The 19,654-nt window shown below is 43.0% G+C and overlaps 1 protein-coding gene across 2 annotated transcripts in view; it reads left to right on the top strand.

The window, feature by feature from the left end:
• Positions 1-19,654, top strand: part of LOC143933042 (uncharacterized) — a 218,499-nt gene that overhangs the window by 63,155 nt on the left and 135,690 nt on the right. The window lies entirely within an intron of this gene.

The following is a 19,654-nucleotide window of genomic DNA, read 5'->3' as shown; positions in this document are numbered from 1 at the left end:
ATGTGAGTGCTGTGGTCAAGAAAAAAGGAACATGTGGAAAGACTGTGCCATAGAGTGAAAATAAAATAGTGGACTAGTAAAAAAAAAAAATTATAATATATCCCGCAAAAGGGAATGAAACCCAAAACGTAAACCCAAGGCACAACGATACAAAAGTAAAACAAAGTAGAAAAGAGGGGAAAGGAAAAACGACCACAATTATACCTGTATGGACAATGAAGTCCATGTGGTGCAGCTGAGGCCAGTAGTCCCCGGTAATAAGCTCCCACCAGTCTTTCCACCTGTTCATTTTTTCTTGGCCACAGCACTCGCATATCCACTTTAACATGTTTATTAGTTATTCCTATCCAGCTTTATATAATATTTATACACTATATTATTTACATTTGTTATAGATGGCTATGCTGACACAATTTACATATGGGAGCTTATTACTGGGGACTACTGCTTCAGCTGCCCAAGTGGTTGGAGGGAAGCTTCAGAATGGCAAAGATGTTTTTATTACAAATTATGTGAGCAGACTGTAGTTCCTCTTTAACCGCTTAAGGACCGCCTCCTGCACATATACGTCGGCAGAATGGCACGGCTGGGCACAGGCATGAACCTGTACGTTGCTCTTTAAGTGCCCAGCCTTGGGTCGGGAGCTCCCTGGCTGCGGGACCAGCGGACCGGATCGGCGCTGGTGTCCCACGATCGGTCACAGAGCTGAAGAACGAGGAGAGATCTGTGTAAACAAACCTCTCCCTGTGCTTCTTACTGAGCCTGTCACTGATCGTCTGTTTCCTGTTATAGGGAAAGACTATCAGTGAGGTCAGATGCCAAGCCACGCCCCCCCTACAGTTAGAAAAAATAAAATAAAATACACACACACACACTTAAACCCCTCCCCCGCCCCCTAGTGGTCAACCCCTTCACTGCCAGTGTCATTTACACAGGAATCAGTGCATTTAAATAGCACTGATTGCTGTATAAATGACAATGGTCCCAAAAATGGCCGATGTGTCTGCCATAATGTCGCAGTCACAATAAAAACATCGCTGATCGCTGCCATTACTAGTAAAAAAACATGAATAAAAATTATACAAAACTATCCCCTTTTTTGTAAACGCTATAACTTTTGTGCAAACCAATCAATAATCGCTAATTGCGTTTTTTTTTTTTTTTTACCAAACATATGTAGCAGAATACGTATCGGCCTAAACTGAGGGAAAAAAAATGTTTTTTTATATATTTTTTGGGGATATTTATTATGGCAAAAAGTAAAAAATATTGCATTTTTTTTTCAAAATTGTCGCTCTATTTTTGTTTATAGCGCAAAAAATAAAAACCGCAGAGGTGATAAAATACCACCAAAAGAAAGCTCTATTTTTGTGGGAAAAAAAGGACGCCAATTTTGTTTGGGAGCCACGTCGCACGGCTGCGCAATTGTCAGTTAAATCGACGCAGTGCCGAATCGCAAAAAGGGGCCTGGTCCTTTGGCTGCAAATTGGTCCGGGGCTTAAGTGGTTAAGCTCAAGCTAAATGCACGGGCGTGAGAGAATCTGTTGTTATCAGTAGAGGCTCTTCTCACCTTAGCATTGCAAGTCTTGTATTCTTGTCTTGTATTAGTTGTGTTGTCCTGCCTTTTGTCATTCAAGTCAGTTTAGATTAAGGCTTTTAAAATTGCAACGGAATGTTTCCAAAATGCACAAATGTATGCGCTCTGGTATGAATGTGCTCTTAGAGTAAATCAAGGAAATATTCTATAAACATCACCCTCTAAAATAATATTAGTTTCTTTGTCTAAAAATGATTTCTCAGAGCTTTGCTATTTTCAAGAATTGGAGAAAACCATGTTCAACAGCTGTATATCCTCAGCATTTAGGACCATTAAAATGTAAAAGCTTGACAGTCTGACATAGACAACAAGCAAACAGGCATGCATCCAGAGTTCAGAATTTAGATCACTATAACATTAATATTCATCTCATTGCTCAAAATGTTCTTTGGCATCAGAATCTATGATTCTTTGTTAGGTTCTAAGCATGCAATACTCTGCAGAAAGAAGCTTCTTTCTGTATTAACTCTTCTAAATTGCTTCTTGTTGATATTTCTGTATAGGACAGAGAGATCTGGAAATCCGCTTCCATTAGGCCCCCTTTCACACTGGGGCAGTTTTCAGGCGCTACAGCCCTAAAAATAGCGCCTGAAAAAACGGGCCCCTTTCACTCCAGTGTGAAAGCCGGAGGGCTTTCACACTGGAGCGGTGCGCTATCAGGTCGGTGAAAAAAGTCCTGCTAGCCGCATCTTTGGAGTGGTGAAAGGAGCAGTGTATTCACCACTCCCAAACCGCTCCTACCCATTGAAATCAATGGGGCAGCGCGGCTATACTGCCGGTAAAGCGCCGCTGTAGCTAAAACGACGGTAAAGCGCCCCTAAAAATGGCGGCGCCCGCACCGCCCAAGTGTGAAAGGGGCCTTAAAGCGATACTAAATGTCTGAAAAGGTAAAAAATTCCCTCCTGCAAAGTAATATCATATTGTGCCATAGCTCCCAACTGTCCCTGATTTGGAGGGACTGTCCCTGATTTGGAGCAATGTCCCTCATTCCTGCTCGTTTGTCCCTCATTTTGGTGTGATCTATATAGATGTATATAAAATGCACTTTTTAGCTATCAAAAAGTGTTTTCCAGTGCTATTTCTAAATTGCTTCATTTTGTAAATTCCAAAAGCCAATATAAAAGAATAGTAGTGGTATAAAAAGGACTTGTGGGTTTAACCAATCTTGTTTTTTTTAAAATTTCCTTTAAGGGTGCATGGCAAGGGGTGTGCCCTATGCCTGCGTACTTTTGCTGATAGGTGTCCCTCATTCCCGTCTCAAAACGTTGGGAGGTATGTATTGTGCTACTATGCTTCACATGATAGCACACTGAAACACTTACCTTGAAAGGGAACCCTCCAGCGGCGCCCTGTCACCACTGACAGGACTTCCATCTTCACCTGGTCTTTAGGATTCCATCACTCCCACGTGCATTCGGCCGCAACACAGAGTTCTGAAGTTTTTTTTATTACTTAACAGCTTAAGTAATGCCGTTCCTTCAGAGGATGTGCGCTGGTAATGTCTCTGAGTGCCAAGCGAGTGAATATCAATTTTACCTGCAGGTAAGCTTTATTATAGGATTACCTGTAGGTACAAATCACAAAGAGGTGTTTACTATCGCTTTTAAGCAAATGAACAGAAAAATGCAGTGACAAATTTGAGTTCTTTTATGTTTCTATAATTCTACCAACATCCTACAACATAGTAAAGAATGATGTTGTTGTAAATAAGACAGCATGAAGCTGGAACCTATCAAATTATTTTTAAAATCAACTATAGAAATATTCACAATACACACTTAATATTTTCCTTTGTTCTCTTAATTTTCAAACAACAACCACAAATAACATAAAATGTTAATGTTCAGCGCTCCTTTTTCAGCAGAATTCTTAAATCACTGAAATTAGTTACTTGCAGTCGCTTTCTTTTTGTAGTTAACAGATTTGTGACCGCACTGAACCCACATTCCGTTAAATATGATGGAGGAAGGAAATGCAATGAAAATGTTTTGTTCTATAGCCCATAATTCAGGGGGAATAAGGAAATGAGATATAGGTACCTGATCCTCCACTACTTTCCACATACCTCCTGCACCCCTGTGGTCTTGAGTTCTGGGGTAATCAAGCCCAGGACAGCATCCATAGCCCTGCTTTGGATGTGAGGGTACAAAGAACGGTCCACCACTGGATTGTGGGGGAGCGCTGTTTGCCGGGGATGGTGAGGTTCAGATATGTGTAAGCATTTCTCTGAACAATGGCATGGGCCGTGACAGGTCCTCTTTATGAGGAGATCTGGGGCCTATTAGCAAAACTGTTGCTTTGTTCTAGGGTTAGATATGTCCTATCACATTGGGTGCATGCTAAATAATATGTACATAAAGTACATAAAATTTGAATTCCTACTGTCTGTAATTGTTCTCAGTATAGGTCAGCCTTTCTCAGCTAGGGTTCCTTGAGAGGTTGCTAAGGGTTTCTTGAGCAAGGAGCAATTTCTTCTCTAAGATAAGTTTCCACTGACAATGATGATCTTTCTAGCTATAGGGGGGATTCCCAAATAATCTTCCAGGACAGCACATGAGATATAGGCACTTCCTCCAAAATTAACAGGAAACGCATCACCAAATATACTTTAAAAGGAAGCCCCTCTGGTTAACTGGTCAGTTTATTTGAGTATTGATGGAGGAGATGCATCCCCTGGAACTTGGGTGAGGGAGGCCTCTGTTTTTCTGGCTATCCTTTTCTCCCACACGCTACATTGACTATCTGGTTCCACTGGGAGCAGCTAGTAGGATTTTCAAGATTGCCCTCCAGGACCTCTCCTCAGTACAGGAATGCCATGTCTGGAAGGACACACCACATTGACAGGGACCAGCATGGGTTCCTAGTCCGGCTGTCTGGGTGCATGCACTGTCTGCATTATAGGACCGTTTGTGGTGGGGATGCACATTGTAGATGCATTGGTTTGTGGCCTGGCTGTGTTCCTTTTTGACCAGATAATGCAGAGTCATTAATCCTGGGTGGGGTGAAGTCATTTTCAGGTGCCGGAGGCTTGGGTTCGAAGCCTCATTTTTGGCACAGGGGAAGGGCAGGCTGGTGCCTTAATGGGGGTTCCCTCCAGCAGAGGCTGACAACATGCTAAATGTTTTTGTATAACATGCTAAAGGTGGAGGAGCTAATACTGCAGTTTGGATTCTTCAATGCAGACTTCAGCTCAGGTGGATACATGCACCCTTGGCATCAGCAGGACACATGTAAGCTGGAGGTTGCTGTACCGACTTGCCTTCACTTGTGTTTGCTCCTAGGTCACCAAGCCAGATTGCAGGTCACCAAGCCTGCAATCTGTCACCTGGGACCCCTGGGTGTTGGGCTTAATGGGTGTAATGTAGTTGTAGCTGTAGTTGTAGTTGCTTTGGTTATAGGGGTTCCTCAGAAGGTGGATCTTGTGGGTGATGTACTAGCCCCACTACTCCTTCTCAGCTGGATTCATCCAGTAGGTCCAGGAATATGAAATTTTCCTCTACTTTAAGGGGAGAGAGTGATGTTTTTTTTTCTGGGAGTTTAGTTGCTAATTGTCTGGCAGTAAGTATATTGAATCTTCTAGGGTTATTGTTCCTAAAAGATATCGATGTCCTTTTTGGGGCTATCTAGTAGGCTTGAAGAGGAAAGTGTTTGTTTTTGCATGCTAGTTATACTAGATACTAGTCTATGTTTGCATACCAGCATGTATTAGAGCTTAAAGCGGACCTTCAGTAATTTTTTTAACTTTCCATCTATTAAATCTTCTGCCCTTGTTTTAACTTTGGATAGTAAAACCTTTTTTTCTCCCAGTAAATACCTTATACAGCCTGCTTCCTCTTTCTTGTCTGGTAATTTGCCTAGGCTTAGGACATCATGCACAGCTGATTTGCCAGGAAGGGAGGGGGGATGAGTCATAATAGGGCCAATGAAAGCTGCAGAGCTGGAGGCATGCCTCTGTGTGTCTGTGTAAATCCAGGAAGTGAACAGGCAGCGGCTTCAGCTGCCCACAGTTAAAATGGCTGCAGCCAGACTTGGTGGAGGGAGATTTCTGCCGCATATTTGGCAAGTACAAAAATCACAGTATGTATATAAAATAATATGCAGCGTGGTTGGAGGGAAGCTTCAGTTTGGTGGTATGTAATCACAACTTTTTCATAGTTTGTTATAAAATTTTGCAAACAGGTAATTTTTCTCCTTCACTGACATGTGCTAATGAGGTTGCACTCATGGACACTGATAGGCTGCACTGATGGGCAATGATGAGACAGCACTGTTGAGGCAGCACTGATAGGCATTGGTGGGCATTGATGGCTGCCACTGATAGGCAGCACTGGTGGGCACAGATTGACAGTGCTGTTGGGACTGCCCTGATAATCAGTGCCAGCGTACAGGTAACGTTTTTCAGAAGCCAGTTATCGACTCTCTTCTCCATTCGTCACACTGTCAGCATGAAGAAAGGAAAGCCGATAACAGGCTTCTGTTTACAATGTGATCAACTGTAATTGGACACAGCTGATCACGGTAAGTCGGCAAATGGTTAAGAGAGAAAAAAGGTTTTCCAATTCACTGTAGGCTCACAGATCACATTATTTAACCTTAATTGTTTCTATTATTTGTTACCTGGGTGTGACTGCCTCACAGGTGTTTGGCTTCCCTTCCTACAGAAAATACAATCTGCAGTCGGTTAACACAACTCGGCTGGCAGAAGTTAAATCTCCACCTGTCTCACAGAGCCTTCTACTGTATTTCTGCATGAGAGGATGAATTGCAAACGTTTTATCTCTTGGAGGACTTACCTGGTATACTATGCCTTAACTCACTTGGGATTTGACTATATAAGCCTCAAAAGGTTGGATATTTATCTGCATAATCTGTTATTGCGAAGGACACTCATGTTTTTTTCATGGCCTCCAAGTTGAAGGATTCCCATTCTTTGTGCACTTGTGGATGAGGCCTCCAAATTTATTGACCTTACACCTAAGATTATTACAGCTGGGTGCTTGTAATTACTGTCTACACTACTTATTTCATATTGGATGTTTTCTTTTGCTTTGAGAGGGTCCACATTAGACTGCTTAATGCATTTGTCATGGGATCTTATGTATTGTTTCTTTATAAATAACAATAGAAATAATTTAATTCACAGTTCTCTTGACAGCCTTCAGGTGTGACAATGCAGCAGAAGAGGCTTCCATCTTTTGTGTGGCAGCAGCAGGGGTCCTGCATGGCATTTAAGTGTCAGCAGAAGATATTTAAGGCTATGTTCCCACCTCTGCTAAATCGCGCTGCTCTTGAGAGTCGTGGGGCTGCCATTCATTCTGAATGGCACCCCCAAGCATCTCCGCACACAGCGCATTTGCAGTACAATAAAACTCTTTGTCAGGATACGTGTTGTATTGATGTACTTCTGATGTTGTCCATCCCATTCCACAGTTTTAACCTATTTCATGAATTTGTCTATTTATATATTGGGATAGTCTGCTTTTGTAGAAGTTTTAGTTCTATGGTAATGTCTTGGACAGCTTGGTTAAGATTTGTTCTACAGAGTTGTGCAGCCAATTAATGTTTTAACACTATGACCTACAGGGCCTGTGGTGTTCTGTGCTCTTTTGTTGTTCTCCATCCTAGACCACAGTGCTAGACCTCTGCATGACTTCCTTGTTTGAATGTCTCCTCTATTTAGAATATATAGACAATGTCCTTGGCTTGCTCTGCAGCACTTGTGTAATAGTGTAACCATTAACACCATTTTTTTTTTTAGTTCATGAATTGGGACTTTTTATTTATGGGATTTGCATATTGTTGGTGATTTTTTATGAAATGTAAATTTGCATTTACTTCACATTTTGGTACTTTATGAATTGGGATTTTTATCATTAATTTATATTAAAGTTTTGTGCACATTAAGTACTGTATATTTTTTATCATTTTGCATTAATTTAGCGCCTCACGACTTGATTTTTTTTTTATATCATGCGTTGTACTTATGCATTTTGGGTGGTGTCTATCCAGTATCCCAATGTTATACCTCTTCCATGGCTTCATGTGTAGATGGCGTGATAATTTATATTGCTGCGTTTTATTTAGTGCCTGTCCTAGTACTACAACAAATGTTTGGTACAGTGGTATAACCATATTTTACACATCTTGCAGGTTGTCTAGTTACATGGTAATGTTTGGGCATGCCTTGGATATGTTGCAATTCTCTATTTTTGTGTCATTACAGACTTAATTTCAGGTTTTTATCTAACTCGGTGGTTCCCAACCTTCTAATGCTGTGACCCTTTCATAAAATTTCCCAAGTTGTGGGAGCCCCTAACAGTAAAATTATTTTCATAGCGTGGGTTGTCAGCACGCAAGGCAAGAAAAGCAATTTGCACCCCTAACCCACGGACATTTAGCACTCCCCGAGTCCCTTCCATTCGTACAGTATTAAAACCCTGTGTGGTACATTTTAAGATGTACCACTCTTTGTTCTCCTTTTTTTCCCTTTTCTCTCTCTCTCTCTCTCTCTCTATGCTAATTTCTTGCCCCCCCCCCCCCACATCCCTCTCTCTAGCCATCTTTCTTGTTCTTTTTCTTTGTTCCCTCCCCTCTTTTCCTCTACCTTCCATGTATTCTCTGTTTGTATTCCTTCTATTACTCCTTGGTGGGGGGGAAGGGATGAGTGGCAGTGCTGGGGGGAGTTCTGATCAGCCAACTTAAGTGCTCTTGATCAAGGTCATCTACTGATCTGAGAACTGTAGTGGGAACTTTTAATGGCAACTATAATCACAGGTAGTGTTACTCACTGTGTCTCTGACTTTGTGGTGTCTCGTAGCAGTGACAACTATGCCAAAATCAGGAGATACGGTCTCCTCCAGCCCCTCCCACTTTATATTCCTCACAAGTCAGCTAACCTCTAGTCTCTGCCCCCCAGCCATGCCATGAACTAAATGGGCAGCTGCGAGGAGGCTGAGTTGGCAGCCACGGGCTCCAGGAACAGCCCAGCTGAGTGCCTGCAAAAAGGCTGCGAGCGCAGCGAGGGCTTCAGGAGCAACCCAGGATTCGGTGACCCCTGGCAAATTGTCATTCGACCCCAACGGGGTCCTGACCCCCAGGTTGAGAACCACTGATCTAACTGCTAGTTGACTATGCTTATACTATTTGTTTATGGTTGTCAATTACCTTAATGATGTTATGCATCACTTAGAGCTGCACAATTAATTGTTAAAAAATCGTGATCTCGATTCACCCCCTCTGACGATCTCTCCTGCAGAGGTTGCCGATTCTATCATATAAACAAGTGGAGAAACTATCTGCTCACTCAGCTGTCAAAAGAAAACATCTGGCCAGCAACACTGTAACTAAGCTTTCTTCTTAGATCAAAGGGATAGAACTTCTGTGTAAATAATAGGCAGACTGACAAGTTTTCAACAACGTGCAAATGCAGGAAGTTTAACAACTTAAAGTCTAAATCTTTTTCTGACACTTTTTTCTTAAGTTAACATCAATATTTTTGTGCTAGAAAATTACTTGAAACCCCCAAACATTATATATATTTTAGCAGAGACCCTAGGGAATAAAATGGCAATTGCTGCAATATTTTATGACACACTATATTTGCCCAATGGTCTTTCAAATGCGATTTTTTTTATTTTATTTTTTTTTTTATTTTATTTTTTTTATGGGGGGGAAAAAATTCACTTCAATGAATAAAAAATAAAACTGAAACCGTAAAGTTAGCCCAATTTTTTTTTGTTTTAATGTGAAAGATGATGATACGCCTCGAGAATTGTGAGAGAATTGTGATCTATCCTCTAAGCAAAAAAAATAACGTGATTCTCATTTTAGCCAGAATTGTGCAGCTCTAGCATCACTATACTACCCCCAAAGAGAAAAGGTGCATTTGAAAGCTTGTTCTGGCAGATTTTTTAGGCATCCCCTACCATTCCTGATGTATTGTAGTTATGTTGGCATTTTAGGCCAACACACTCCTGCTTGGGCCCCTTTCACACCGAAGCGGTTTTCGGAAACTACAGCGCTAAAAGTAGCGCCTGAAAAAACTGGCCCCTTTCACTCCAGTGTGAAAGCCGGAGGGCTTTCACACTGGGACGGTGCGCTGGCAGGACGGTGAAAAAAGTCCTGCTAGCCGCATCTTTGGAGCGGTGAAGGAGCGGAGTATTCACCGCTCCTACCCATTGAAATCAATGGGGCAGCGCGGCTATACTGCAGCGGCGCTTTGCGGGCGGTTTTTACCCTTTTTTGGGCGCTAGTGGCTGCATACCGCTGTTAAAGCGACGGTAAAAATGGCGGCGCTTTAACGCCGACGCCCGCACCGCCCCAGTGTGAAAGGGGCCTTAGTCTTTTCAGTGGTAGTAGGTGCACAGTAGCTTGGGAGTGTCAGTGTTGTCACCATATAACACATTTTGTTGTGTACAGCTGCTTGTTCCTACACAGTGGAGTTTAACATGGGTCTCTGGATGATAATGTATGTCTCATTCATATATAAAGCTGTAGGTGGTGGAAAGTCACTAAACGTATGCTTTTGTAGCAGATCCGTATGTGCTTATTTTCTATATAGGGTGTTGTTTTTATATCTCCACCATGGTTCAGACCTAGTTTTTACATATAGGGTCTGTTGGAGCTAGTGATTTTCCTTTTTGCTGTCAAGTTTTCACCTACAGAGTTCTTCACTTGTCCTGTTTCTTTGGCCATGCAGGCTTTGGGGCAATCGACTGTCATTAATTGACCAAGGCCTCACTAGAGCTGGTTCTTTTATTACTGATATTGATTTTTTGGACTCAGTCCTGTGTAACTTTGAACTTTTATTTCCTGATATGGCTTAGTTTTCCCTGCAACTAGGTCTCCTACCTTTTTCTCCCTATTTAGAATTTAATATAACTGGGTCCACCATATCTATGCTATTTAATGCCTTAATGCACACTGGACGTTAAAATAATGTTATGAAAACGTCAGTAGCTTTGCAGTGAGTTTTCCAACAGCCAAAAACAGCTGCTGTAAAAATGTCAAAAAACATCCAGTGTGCATGAGGCCTTATGGTCATCCTGGGGGTGGACTTTTAATGACCCTGCCTAATTTAGTAAATTCTTTCTAAACTCATGTGCTGTCCTGGAAGACGATTTAGGAAAACCGGAGTTGAGCTTACCTGTAATTCGATTTCCAGGAGTCTTCCAGGACAGCCGGATTCCCGCTCTCGTGTTATGTTTGTATATGTTTTGCTCAGGTTTCTTCTGTTCTTGTTTAAAACTGACCCTTTCAGCAGAGCGACTTTCTTTTAAGATGTTTTTGGTGAGGTATTTCCTGTTCCTGTTGGAGGAGTAGGACTCGAGTCCTGCAGGAATGCATGGGAATGGCATTGCTGTACTTTTTCCACAGCAAGAACGCCGTTCCCTTTTGCATCTCTCCTACAGGATGCGGCTGCTATCAGTGGCCCGGCATACCAATGGGGGTGTGGGGTGTCGGTCCTCCCCGTGTCACACAGTGCTGGGGTTAACAGGCTGTCCATGTTGGGAAAGTAGCTGGACAACTCCTTCAGCCCGCCCCACTCACCTGGCCTCCTATTTGGTTGGGCAGAGCGGAAACTACCCTGTTGCCTGATGCCACCTGACTGGGACATGGATAGGAGGAGTGGCAGGGCACCTGCATATAGAGGAATTGATCTTTGCATATTCATCCTGCAGCCTCTGAATGCTTAATTCTCCTCCCCTCCCTCTTGCAGGTATTCAGCGGCTGCAAGAGAAACATGCAAAGATCAATTCCTCTATAAGCAATTGCCCCGCCACTCCTCCTCTCCAAAATCATGCTCTTCAGCCCCCCCCCCATGCTCTCCAGTCCTCTACCCCCCTCACTGCTCTCCAGTTCTCTGCAGGGCTATCCAGTCCTGCCCCCCTAGTGCTCCCCCTGTGCCCTCTGCCCCCCTAGTGCTCTTCTATCCTCTATCATGTCCTCAGTCTATGACCATCTCCTGTATCATGTCTGCAGTCTCTACCATCTCCTGTATCATGTCTGCAGTCTCTACCATCTCCTGTATCATGTCTGCATTCTCTGACCATCTCCTGTAACATGTCTGCATTCTCTGACCATCTCCTGTATCATGTCTGCAGTCTCTGACCATCTCTTGTATCATGTATGCACCCTTTGATCATCTTTTGTATCATGTCCGCAGTCTCTGACCATCTCCTGTATCATGTCTGCAGTCTCTGACCAGCTCTTGTATCATGTATGCACCCTTTTGATCATCTTTTGTATCATGTCCTCAGTCTCTGACCATCTCCTGTACTGTGTCTGCAGTCTCTAACCATCTCTTGTATCATGTATACACCCTTTGATCATCTTTTGTATCATGTCCTCAGTCTCTGACCATCTCCTGTACTGTGTCTGCAGTCTCTGACCATCTCCTGTATCATGTCTGCAGTCTCTGACCATCTGAGGGATGCAGGTAATTCTGGGCGGGATAGGGATGCATTGTGGAGAGGGATAATGATGCTGGGCGGGGAAGGGCATACATTGTGGAAAGGGATGCGGGTAATTCTGGGCAAGGATGGGGATACATTTATTTTTGAGGTGGGGGGATCTTGAGTGAGTTCCCACATTTTTTTTCTCAGGACTTAACCCCTGTGTAGGAGGTACCTGTATCTCATGGGCTGTCCTGGAAGAATCCTGGAAATAGAGTTACTGCTAAGTCCAGTTTTCACTAATTATCACACTAAAGTACAGTAAGCTGTAGATATATTATTTTCCATTGTTTTAGCGGTGCTATTTGGCCACTAGCGGGGAGGATTTAACCCCCGCTAGTGGCCGAAAAAGGCTGGTCTGCAAGCATCACCTGTGCTGGCTAGATCCCCGACTTGATCACCACCTGAAGTTTTCAGATTCTCCACTGTGCCTGTTCGTTGAGAACACTGCTCCGGTACTTGCCTTAAGCTACTCACTGTGGTCCCTTAGTGGCGACAGCTTCCCCTCTACCTCCGACTACACAAACAGGTTCTCTGGCTGGCAGAACTGTCACTTCTGGTTGGACTGCAAGCTGCAATCCCAACCCTGCGCTGCTCTCTTGCTTCTAGATAGGCGCTCACACTAGCAGCCCGGGGCACACGACATACGTCCACCCAGACAGCCGACTAGGTAGCACAGAACATAGATCACCTGACTCCACCCGAATATATAGGTTCTCCTGGCAGGCCAAGGGATTCAAGAAAACTCCTGCCCATTGGCTAAGGTACCCCATATACCCATAACCTGACCTTGGTTTGCCCTTCTCATATTTAATACCATCAAGTACCCGGCCACCTAATGGTAGAAGAGAAAAGTGCAACAAGGCCAAACTTAGGGAGAAATCAATGGATCTCGAACAACCGGGATAACTACGCCTGGCAAGTAAATTTGTGAGGAGCATCCATGCCTAAACTCTAGGATGCTACATACAGTATATGGCATTATTAAAAAGAAAAATATTACATTAAATTCTCTACAATTTCCATTCAATCTAACCTATTGGTGAAATTTAGAAATGTCTTCACTCTTCTTTGCCCCTACCAAGTGACTCCAGAATCTTCTTTCTGAGATGAAGTGTTTTTTTTTCTTTGCTTCTCCAACTATAATGAAAGCCTAGTTGAAATGTCACACTATTGTAAATTACCAGCTTGACTCCATAACTGCAATTATCTATCCCTGTAATCAGCAGTGCCATGACTAATGCACCATCATCTGTCTCTCTGTTTTGTTTTACTTATACAATGTCTTACAATCACAGTTTTTACACCAGTACTTTCATATTTTTTGCAGCTGTTTATGTTGAAGTAGTATAAGTAAAATGCACCCACGGAGCTGCTTCTAGTATATTCTGAAGCTTTGAATTTTTTTTTTTTCATTTATTCTTTGTTGCTCACCCACAATAGTTTTTTTATATAGTAATTATTGTGTTTTAACTGTAAACTCTTACCCTGGGTTCACACTATATCGAACAGACATCACATCTGATTCTCATCCGCACTGCAATGTCTGTACAATGCGAGTTTAGCCACACAGTTGTAAGGCTGATATCGCATTGGATTCGCACAAAAAAGGTGCAACGACTTTTTTGTTCCCCGCACTGGAATTGGATGGCATGAGTGTGTCTGGAGAGTGTTTACTTATTTGCACATTTATAAGACGCACTTGGCACTTTATGATCAATTCACTGTTTTTTGGCTTTGCACTCAATTGAAGCAGTTGTGTTTCCGTGGAGGTTTTCAATTGACTCTGTAGTGCGTTTACTTTTTTTTTTTTTTTTTTTGCACTTTATCAAAATAGTAATTTTTAAGAGACTGTTTTTAGTTACTTACCTTTTGTTCACTTGATTTTCATTTATTTGGATTCTATCACCTCTGTGGTGTGTTTATTTTATTTAATGTAGCACTTTGCACTTTTTGATATTATTCAGTAGACATTCATATATATATTTTTATATTACACTATTGATTTATGTAACTAGGCATTATACTTATCACCCTCGGAGGGTTATTTAATATAGGGGCAGCGCAATACCAACATATCTTAAGTTTCATATTAAGTGGATACGGTGTGATCCATTCCGGTAGTAGCAGCAGCCCTTGACATTTGATAGATCACCAGTGGTAGCGCAGGAATAAAACACTATCATTTTATACTGGATGGCATGAGTGCTCTCACCCATGCCATCCGATTCCTGTCCGAATACACAGTTTTCAATGCGAACTGTGAACCGATCTGGGGTGTCATTAACATTGTATTGACACCCACAGCGGTTCACAGAAGGCAGTGCGAACTGCCTGCGGGAGAGATGTGATGCGGGAACTGCCGCTGGAATTGTTGGTTCCCGCATCGCTACAGTGTGAATCCAGGGTTAAGGGTTTTCAGCAAATATATATGTATTTCAAATGTTTCCAGACCTTTTTCAAGTGTTCTTTTTATTGCTGAATAGCAAACCAAACCAAAACAAAAAGAAAATAATGAAGATTTTTAAAATAACATTTCTGTGTTGTTACATGTTTTTAACACTAAAGCACTATTAGCTTCTTTACGGGAAATTATTGCATTTCATTTAATAAATGTTGCTATAACATGTACTACATTAATTGTATTCTTTATGAGGGCTTGATCAACAATCATATTGGAATATTTGGCTTGGAATGTTGCAGAGGTAAACCAAGCCTACTTCAAACTTGAGCAGATTATGTTTTAATACTAATGTTAATGTGACCCCTGACACACTGTTGTCACTGCACCCCTTTCATGGTGTTCTGTGTGTTCCCGCTATACTGTGGTTAGTGTGCCCCCTCTATGGTGGTCAGTGTTATGGTAGCTAGCTTGTGCCCTTTCTTGTAGTCAGTGTGTGCCCCATATTACATTGGTTGTAAATGGTTACTGTTCTCTTTCAGTGGTGGTCAGTGAATGGAGAGTGTATAAATGTACACTTACCTGAGTAGCACTGCACAGGTCTACTGCAGAATGACATTGGGACTTGAACATTAGAAGCGTTGTTGGACTGGATATTCCTTTGTCCAGACCTATTATTTAGAATAGAGCCCTGGTTGGCAACCCGTCTATCATGAGCTACTTGTCGATCGCAGGAAGCAGGTCTCGATCAGGGCTGTGCTTCCCCCTGGTTCCACCAGGGTTGATCTCTCTTCACTAGCAGAGAGGAGTGAGAGGCAAAGCCATGCTGGATGGTGGGCGGGACCAGGAGCTGCTTTAGTTAACTTTGCAAGATAACTAGCAGATTGGTTGCTAGGCAGTCCTAGCAACCAATCATCAGCTTGTTAACATTAAAAGTTAACTAAAGCAGCTCCCAGTCCCACCCTCCATCCAGCACCATGCAGCCTCTCAACTCCTCTGTCGTGTACAAGCGTTGTAAGGTTGGCGAGAGCTACCTACAGCTGTGTGTTGGCAGAGACAGGGGAAACAGCTATAGAGGGGCAGAGGACACTACTAGGGGGGAGTAAATGGAGAAAAGGGCTATTCTGGGGGGGGGGCAGAGCAGAAGAAACTGCTATAGGGGGAGGGTACTACAGAGGGTGGCAGAGGGTACGGGGGGGGGGGTAGAGGAAATTGTGTGGGGCTGCAAAAGGAGAGGACACTACTGCGTGGGGTGAATACCGCTGTGGATGAGGGGATGGCAGAGGATAATACTGTGGTGGGGAGAGTGATTCTCTGTAACATACTGTGTTTTTATTGAATTCTTTTATTTATTTATTATTTTTAAGACCCCTTTCACACTGGAGCGTTTTGCAGGCGCTATAGCGTTAAAAATAGCGCATGCAAACTGCCCTAAAACAGCTGCTCCATTCACTCCAGTGTGAAAGCCCGCTGGAATGTTATGAAGATGTAGAAACTTGTCTTGCATACACACGGTCGCACAAAGTTGTCGGAAAATCTGATCGTTCAGAATGCAGTGACGTAGAACACGTACGACGGGACTATAAAGAGGGTAGTAGCCAATAGCTTTTGTCTCGTAATTTATTCTGAGCACGCGTGGCACTTTGTCCGTCGGAATTGTCTACACACGATCGGAATTTAAATGATCGGATTTTGTTGTCGGAAAATTTTAGATCCAGCTCTCAAACTTTATTGGAAATTCAGACGAAAAAAGTCAGATGGAGCCCACACACGATCGGATTTTCCGACAACAAGATCCGATCGCACATTTTCCGTCGGAAAGTCCGACTTTGTGTACAGGGCATTAGAGAGAATACCAGGTTCTTAACACCATATAACAAAAGTGTCGGGAAGAGAAAATGTTGGATACAGTGACAGGGGAAAGGGTGTCGGCTACACAACAAGCAGAGGCAATCTCCTGCTGTAACCTCAGGGGCAAGAGCAGGTGGGGAGTTTGAGGACAGGAGTAATAAAACGCAAGTCAGGCGATGCTCATTATGTAGCAAAAGCAGCAGAAGGTCTGTGTTTGAGTGGTGGAGTTGATGACTTGACCAAGCTCCTATGTATTGCCTGACAAATCAGTAGTCAGTGGAAGCACTTTCTTTGGTACATTTTTTGGAACTAGTGGCTCATACCACGTGTGCATCTTTGTCTAAAGATATTTTTACTTGCTACCCCTAGGCATCTTCCAGGCCCAAACTTCTATATCCCTGATACAACTTTTTAAATAAGTGGTTCATGCTACTTCTTCCACTTTCACTGCTTATGGCCATATTTCTGCTGTTGCTATCTAAGCAAGCTGCCCCTCCCCCTAGAAAATACACGGTATTACATTTTTGTCCCAGAAATGCTAACATGTAAGGGACTTTAAGGTCTACTAGAAACTGCTTCTGATTTTTCTAATTTCCCCAGACTGTGGTACATTTTTTCCATTTTATGGCTCCATTATATGATCAGACAGGGCTGCCAGGAACTTCATAAACCATTATGTGCACTGTTGCAACATTTGCAACCTCATTATTTGGAGCCTGCCTTGGATTCCTAATGACTTGAGTTCAGGGTGGATTTGATTTAAATAAAATCGATTTAAATCCTCATTTTTAAAGAACTACTGTCATCTCTGTCCCGCAGCAGCTCCTCCTTTCACCCCCTGCTGACTCACCGACAGTCCCATAAACTTTAATGGGACAGCCAGTGATGCGGCAGTGACACAATAAGGTGAGGGACGTGGCGGTAGCAGGTGAGTGGATGCCCACTAACAGGCGCTGCCAGAATATATATAAAATGAAAAGGGCTCTTTAAATGTAAGGATTTATTCTTGCGGGTAATTAGAATCTTTTTCATATTTGCAAACAAAATGAAGGTTTCCTATTTAGAATAATAAGCTGTCAGGTTAAAAAAAAAGGAATGTTAGAACCAATTCAATCATACAGTTTGTAGTGTACATCGATCTGCAAAATAATTGGATAAATGAATGTTCCTGAACTTTTTGTTTTATTTCATGGTTACTGTGAAATTGTGTAAATGCATCAATGCAGTGCATGCTATCTCAGCTTGCAGAGCTTGGATTCATTGAATGAGTTTATTTGTAAATATTGCAGAATATACAGCCTCATGCTACATAATACATGCTGAATAAACTAAATTATTAATGTATCTTAAATAGAAAACTATCTTTAGATAGATTTTTACTCCAAAAGCATTTTCTTAAAATAAATTTGATAAAAATCAAAAAAATCTATTTAAATACAAAAAATCTATTTAAGTAAAAGAATTCAGATTTTAAAGGAAAAAAAACCCCGATCTTCTCCCTTTTTTTTATTTTTTTTTTATTTTATTTTTTTAATTTTTTCTTTTAAATCATTGATTTATATCCATCTTGCTTGAATTTTTTTTTTTTTTTTAGAGGCTTGTCATTTTTCAAAGGTTCAACTGATTGAAATCTTTGAACATTTTCTCTAAACCAGTAGGAGGTTTTATTCTTGTTCATTTTGTCAAATGAAGCTGCAATTTACATAAGTGTGTCCCAACTTTCAGGTGCCCCAGAGCACCTTAGAAGATAGGGATGTGCTTCGTGTTCGAGTCGAACGTACGTTCGACTCGAACTTTGGCTGTTCGGCCGTTCGGCGAATTCCGAACGTTTGGGCCGTTCGCGTCAAAATTCGAGTGACGCGCGCGCGGACCACAATGCACTGCGGTGGCGCAGTGCATTGCTGCCCCATGATTGGCCAAGCATGCACTGTGACCCTGCATGCTTGGCCAATCGCAGCGCCGGCAGCGAGGAGAGCCATGATTGGCCACAGGCATCCTGCCTGTGGCCAATCATAGCTCAGGCTGTGTAGTGCACGCCCCACACTATATAAGGCCGCCTTTGAGGCGGCCTCGTGTAGTGTGTTACTTAGCATCTGAAGCAGTGAGTGTTCTGTGTACCTTCAACACAGTACACACCAATCGTTTTTGGCTGATTTCCTATCTTGCTGCTGTGTAGTGGTTGTTGTCTGTGCCCTGACTGCAGTATACACCACTATATTCACCTCACCTATATAGCTAGTGATCTAGCTTTAACCACTTAACAACTGCTATTGCCGATTAACGGCTTCAGGGGGGTTGTTTAACTCTGAGAGGCCGTTAATTAACGGCCTCCCAGAATTCTGCTCTCGCGTGCCCCGAGGTGTGCGCACTCGAGAGCATCCGTGACTGCCGGGTCGCATCACGGATCACGGTAAACGGCCGCTCATAGCGGCCGTTTACCACGTGATTGCTCCGTCAAATGACTGAGTGATCACTTGGAAACAAACCGGCGTCATGTTATGACGCCTGTTCCTCCCTCCCCTCTCTGTACCGATCGGTACAGCGGAGGGGAAGAGATCGGTGTCAGCAGCCATGTGGGCTGCATCTGCAGTGCCCACATCGCTGCTCACCGAATTTAACCCCTCAATTCCCTGCCAATACTCTGCAATACCAGTGCATACTCTGCAGTACCCTGCCATTACTCTGCAGTACCCCGCCATTACTCTGCAGTGCAGTACCCTGCCATTACTCTGCAGTGCAGTACCCTGCCATTACTCTGCAGTACCCCCCATTACTCTGCAGTAACCCCCATTACTCTGCAGTACCCCCCAATACTCTGCAGTACCCGCCATTACTCTGCAGTACCCCCAATACTCTGCAGTACCCTGCCATTACTCTGCAGTGCAGTACCCCCCATTACTCTGCAGTAACCCCCCATTACTCTGCAGTAACCCCCCAATACTCTGCAGTACCCGCCATTACTCTGCAGTACCCGCCATTACTCTGCAGTACCCCCAATACTCTGCAGTACCCTGCCATTACTCTGTAGTACCCCCCAATACTCTGCAGTACCCTGCTATTACTGTGTAGTACCCCGCCAATACCCCGCCAATACTCTGTAATACCCTGCCATAAATTGCCATACCCAGCCATACTCAGAGATACCCAGCCATACTCGGTGATACCCTGAAATACCCAGCCATAGACGCCCCCCATCCCTCACCGCCCTCCGGTGCTTCTACCAACTCGCCAGTACGATCAAAGCCAGAATCTTTTTTTTATTTTTTATTTCAGGCTTCCCAGCCTAGAGGTGAGATGTGGGGTCATATTGACCCCCCAGATTTCACTGTAAAGAGGACCTGTCACCCCATA

Source organism: Lithobates pipiens, unplaced genomic scaffold, assembly GCF_037356315.1.
Source record: "Lithobates pipiens isolate NorthernLeopardFrog02 unplaced genomic scaffold, aLitPip1_a1.2 Scaffold_10, whole genome shotgun sequence".
NCBI classification, from domain to species: domain Eukaryota; kingdom Metazoa; phylum Chordata; class Amphibia; order Anura; family Ranidae; genus Lithobates; species Lithobates pipiens.
This window is presented reverse-complemented; position numbering and strand designations above follow the sequence as displayed.